We start from the raw sequence: 6,350 nt of genomic DNA on the forward strand, positions 1-6,350 counted from the left end.
TGTGAAGGAGATCGCGCTTAAGTGGCATTCATCTCCGGAATACAGCTCCCTTGCACTTGCTCTGCAAGGTTGGATGCTCAACAACATGGCGGCAGAACTTAGATGTACACTTATGTTGGCATCTGGATCTAGAATGTCATTGAAGGCTGTCACAGGGAGATTTTAATTCTTATTGAAACTAGATAGACATTTTATTGTCGACCAAAACTGCTTAGAATTAATTCTGCAGTGGTCATTTCAACTTAAAGGAGCGAGTGAGAAAACTCACGGGGAATTGATATTTATTATCGGGGCTGAATATTCTTTATTGTTGCGCTCAATTACACAAATTTTCGATAGATGAATCTTCGTGTCGATTTTATTTGCGCTTGGATGGATAATTTGGTCTAATGAGAAGAATTCTGTACGCTGTAATGTGCGGTTTTTTACTTTGTATATCTTCTCAACCTTCCTGGCACATGTCGTTTCAACTAAACGGAGGGAGTGAGAAAACTCACCGGGAGTTTTCATTCAGAATAACCCCAGTATTAATCAGGGTGATTATGAATGTCAACTAACCGTGAGTTTTGCCTTTCTGTCGTTTCAAGTGAACGAGAGAAAACTCACGGGGAGTTGACATTCATAATTGGGCTGAATATTTTAATTTCCGCCCTGTTCGTGTATAACAGGGTGAGATAGTGAAAGTGAGAAATCTCCCGCACGTGAATATTTATAATTAAGCTGATAGCTAGGTCAATCCATTTTTTTCACAAGCTCACTTTGAGTTCTTTTAAAACAATTAGTTCTTCAAACGATTGGAAATTGGCAGTGTAAAACTTCTGCGAACCTATGCACTATATTTAAATATCAAAAATTTAATGTTGTCGATCTTATTTTAGCTTCTAACTTTTCTTTTATAATAAGGTGGGATAGTGAAAGTGACAAATCTCGTGCAAAGTGAACATCTATAATTGGGCTGTATATGTATTTGTGATACTTTTCTATCATCCACAATTTGAATTTTTTAACTATCCACTCTGAATCTCAAAATCCTTAATCACATTACAACCGATGTAAACAAGTAAAAAAGTATCAGTCGGCTTTGCCGACAGAGATATACCCTCAGCCTGTGTGAATTCAAATACTTTTTCTCAAAATTTTGGGCGTATGAACTTCCCGACAAAAATATGGACTAGGATAAAAGCTCAAAACTTCGAGAGTTGTCATGCGCTCCAGCCACTACATATGGTGCCATAGGGATTTTTTACAGTTTTCGGGCTGTTTTCTCGAGAAGTATGGACTTGCCCCTGAAAAAATTTTTACCGTCGTAATTGAGACTGCGAATGCAAGTTGCTTCAAAAATATCAAAGTGATTCGAGAACAGGTGGAAAAACATAGTCCAAACATAGTCATTAGGATGTGTAAAGTATGGACCAAATCGCTCGCTCCCATCAAGACTTATCGTGCGCACAATTTTTCGGAACATTTGTGGGGGAGGTACCTGAAGGAGTGGACCGATATGGCTTATCTTCGAACTTAAACTATATGTTCACAAAATATTACGAAGGCCAAATTATGGACCGAACCGGCAGATCTTTTCGAGAGTTATCTTGACCTCAAACAACTACACACGGCGTCACAGAGGTTTTTTGAACCTTTCAGGATATTTTCTCAGAAAGTTTGGACTTGCCCCTGATGAAACTTAGGGGTAGATTATGGATGACAACTCAATTGAAGTTGCGTTGCCAGAAGTGAAAATCACACAATAAAAACAAGTGAAACGACAGAAATTTTTGTGTGGGAGGTACCCAAAGGAGTGAACCGATTGAGTCCATTTCGAAACCTCGTCTAAGTGTAGTAGAAATTAACCGATGTGCAAAGTATGAACCAAATCGGTTTCTGCCTGTGCACACATTTTCCGAACATTTTCGAACTTTTGTGGGGGAGGTACTGGAAGGAGTAGACCGATATAAGCCATCTTCGAACTTAAACTAAGTTTGGACAAAATATTGTGAAAGCCAAATTTTGGACCAAATCGGTTCATCGTTCGAGAGTTATCGTGCGCACCAGCCAGCCTGACAGACGGACCGACATTGCTAAATCGACTCCAAATTGTCTGAAACACATTTCGTCCAAACATACTTGGGATCTAAAACCATTATTTCGATGATGCACATTTTGCCCGTATGAAAGTGTATGTACCCTCGTTAGCATAAATGCTGAGGGTATAAAAAGGTAGGCCAGTTTTTGCTTTCATTTAGTAAAATGGAATATTTCGGTAAATCCTACAATAACGTTTGACCAACTTTATTAGGTACGTGGGTTTAAACCTCAATCTGGAAAAATTACCTTTCATACGCTAATTGTTGCCGAAAAGGGATTCTTCCAGACCAATTTTCGAGCATTTATGATATATGTGGTCAACTGTGGTGAAGTTCTGAGCATGATAATGCTTAAAATTATACTGCCAGGATAGTTAAATAATGAAACTTGAGCCAAAACACCAAATATGTTTAATGACCTTTGTATTTTATCGATCCCAATACTTGGTATTTGCTCTCAGACAATTTTCGAAGCACAGAAGGGGTCTTACGAAATCAAAAAGTCATTTAAAGCAGGGTTATAAAAAATGTTTGTCGGAATATTTCTTGATTTTATATGAATGTTCTTTATAATTTTTCCAGGCTGAGATTTGAACTCAGTTACCTAATAGTGTGTCAAACTTTACCGGAATGTTCTATTTTTGTAAAATAAAGCAAAAAAAAACTGTGCAAAATTTGCATAGGTTAATACCTTTTTTCAATTTTATTTGATTCAAACATATTCAGATGAGCCACAATATTGAACACTTTTTTGGTAAATTGTTATTATAACAGGGATATTTTCCGAAAATGTGGCAACACCGTTATGATTTTTCTTGTGAATGTTGGCATATTATAGCACTCTCGAAACCTATATAGAATGGATCTTTAATCCAAACACAGCCGAAGAGACCTTAAAATATAACAAGTTAAAAAGCTTTAAGTTCGACCGGGCCGAACTTTTTATACCCTCCACTATAAAATACTCTGAGCTAATATGGAATTATTAGTTTTCTTTCTGTTGCGAAAGTGCCTATGCACACAATTTTAGCTGGAGAAGTCACTTGACCCTAAGTGCCAAATTATAGGCAATTCGGCCGGAACATGTAGCTAAAAACTTCAAAATACCGGAAATCGGACAGTACCGCTTTATGGGGGCTACAGGAAAACGTGGACCTAAGCCCATAATTTATGGTGGTGAAGTTTCTTGGTCATTGGAAACCCTAAATGTCAAATTATAGCTAATTCGGTATGAAAATGTAGTTAAAAACGTCAAAATATGTGAAGGTACCGCTATATGGGGGCCGTACCAAACCGTGGACCTATGACTATAACTTATGGTGGAGAAATTTCTTGATGACTAAAAACCCTAAATGCCAAAGTATAGCTAATTCGACCAGATCATGTACCTAAAAACGTCAAAATACCGGAAATCGGGCGGTACCGCTATATGGGGGCTGTACCAAACCGTGAACCTATGTCCATAATTTTTGCTGGAGAAGTTTCTTGCTCACTGGGAACCCTAAATGTCAAATTATAGCTAATGCAGTCTGAAAATGTGGCTAAGAACGTCAAAATATCTGAAACCGGGTGGTACGGTTATATGGAAACTATACCAAACCGTAGACCGATATAGCCCATCTTCGAACTTGATCTAAGTTCAGACCAAAAACACATGTGTACGAAATTTCAGCCCTGTAGCTCAACTCCTTCGGAAGATAGGGTGATTACAACAGACGGACGGATAGGGCAAATGATTATTTCGATGAGTTACAAACGGAATGACAAACTTAATATACCATATTATGGTGGAGGGTATAAAAAGAAAAATTTTCAAACCTATTCAGATTAGCGGGCTATCGTATAGCCACAACTTTGGTCGGTGTTCGCAGGGATTTTTTTTTTTTTTGTAAAAAAAATATGAAAACTACAGACTTCAATCTGAAAATCAGCAAAACTCCAATTAAAATATGAATAAAAAAGGGAAATTAATAACTGTGAAAGGACATACCATTCAACACCAGCTCCAGGTGATTGGTAGTAGTCCTTTCAAAGCAACACTACAAAAAATTGTTTCCTGAAAAGAAAGTAGAAGAAACTTTGTTCCACATTCAGAATATTCTGTTCATGCAATTCGAGCAAGGTATTAAGAAAATGGAGTGCCCTATTTTTCCAAGTTAATAATATGCACACCCGCCTTGCGGGCAAATTACCCCTCAGTAATGTTGGCGATATTTCCTGTGTATTTCAGCCATGTAAAACTTCTTTACAAGTGGTGTCGTAGGACACGTCTTTCGGACTCGGCGATAAACTGTATGTCCCATATCTTTGAGCTAATATGAAACGGGGTGTACTCATTGATATGAGAGGTCTCCCTTGTCCCTTCTGGGATGTTTGTGGAACAATTGTTATATATATGATTATAATAGTCTCCAACGATTTTTCTGAGTTTGTTTACAGTTCTTAAGTTCCCAAACTAAAGGCATTTCCATGTTTTTGTAAACTAACTTACCCCCTGTTTTTGTAAAAAAAATTATTGTTCTCACACGAATTGTCAAATTTTGTAGATTGATTTACTCGCCTTAGCGCAAATTTGAAGCGCTGATTTTTGATTCAGGAATTCTTAACTATATATAGAACGTGTCTACGAAGAATTAGGTCTGTATGTCATCTAGGGGCTGAGCTATGGATGCCTAAATTATTACGAATATAGACGAACGAACAAAAAATAGTTACAAAAACAGGGGGTTAACTTCATTATAAATTATGAATAGAGCTGGTACTTGGAATATTTTTATAGTAAAATTCAGATTGGATCAAAATTCTTACATATTTTGTCACAGTTGTGTATGTTTTTATTTCAATTGGGTGAAAAACGTAAAAAGATTATTTTGAACGTAGAAATTATTTTTTTTTTTTTGGAAATCTACAACACATGCTAAGACACTACTATAAGGTGATAGTTACATAGACCTTGATTGCTATTAAGGTCGCACTTTTTCTTTAAAGATAAATTCTTGTTGTTGAGTATAAAAAATAAAAATAAAAACATCATTTGTTTTTGTTGGTTTTTTGTTTAAAAATTTGTTAAATCTTACTTATAATTTATGTAAAATAAATTAATATAAATATATATAATATAGTATATATAGTGTAATAAAATTTTGTGTGTGTGTTTGTGTTTACTATGTATAAGTATGTAGTATATACACATAAAATATTAAATAATTAGGCGATTGATTTTCTTTCTGACATCCTTTTTTGTTGATTTTTTTTTTAGTTTTTGTAAAAGAGTTTTTTTCTTAACAAAAATAAATTAATTAATAAAAAAATGCTTTCTTAAAACTTTCGTTACAATTGCAAATCGTTACATAATATAATTTGAGATATCATCTAAAAGAATGGCTAATTAACAAAGAGATAAACAAAATACAATTTTTTTCATATATATTTTTTTGTATATAACAAAGGAGAAGAGAATTTCCGTAAATATTTTTTATAATACAAAAATAATTTTAAATAATAAAAACGTGTGTTTTTTGGTACAAAAATATCGATGAAACAAACAAAACTTGTCGAAAAATCAAGTGAAGGAGGGGGATTGAGGAAATTGGTTGTACGTAAAAAAACGGGTTTTTTTGTTTTAAAGACCAGAACAGAAACTATACATGAATACAAATACATATATTTTTAATATATATATCTTTCACATATACATATGTGTGTTATGTATTTACATCTAAAAAAGACAGTCTTGATTCCTTGTGTGTTACTTTGTTTATGAGTGTGTTTGATTTTTGTTGTTTACCATTAGCAGTGATTTAGAAAAAAATAAAGTTTTTAATTTTGTGTTTTCAATTACATTTAAAAAAGAACTGCTGGTTGAAGTAAGCCAGATCTTTTAATTAATTTCTCGTTAGAGAACTAACTTTCAAGATTTTCTGCGTCTGGCATAAGAGTTGGGCCATAGTCTCAATTTCGCTAAAATATCTTTCATTCTTTAAAAAACATACTAACAAAATTGATACCCTTGCCTAATTTTCTTCAACCAGAAAAATTTATTTTAAAATAAAAAATAGTGTTTCTTAGAGTGAGAGAATTTATAAATAGTAAAAATCTTGTGTTTTTTTAGTTCTGTTTTTAAATGACAATGCTTTTTTGAGTGCTTGAAAACAGTAGTTATGGCGGCGTTTGTGTGTGGTGATTTTTCTTATGGATGACAACGATTCTCACAGAAAATTATTCACAAAAATTTTTAAGTAAAACTTATGTTTTGTTTATCTTCAAAAG

The sequence above is a fragment of the Musca autumnalis genome, unplaced genomic scaffold (assembly GCF_047663935.1).
Source record: "Musca autumnalis isolate F117 unplaced genomic scaffold, ASM4766393v1 scaffold_3, whole genome shotgun sequence".
Taxonomy (NCBI): Eukaryota; Metazoa; Arthropoda; class Insecta; order Diptera; family Muscidae; genus Musca; species Musca autumnalis.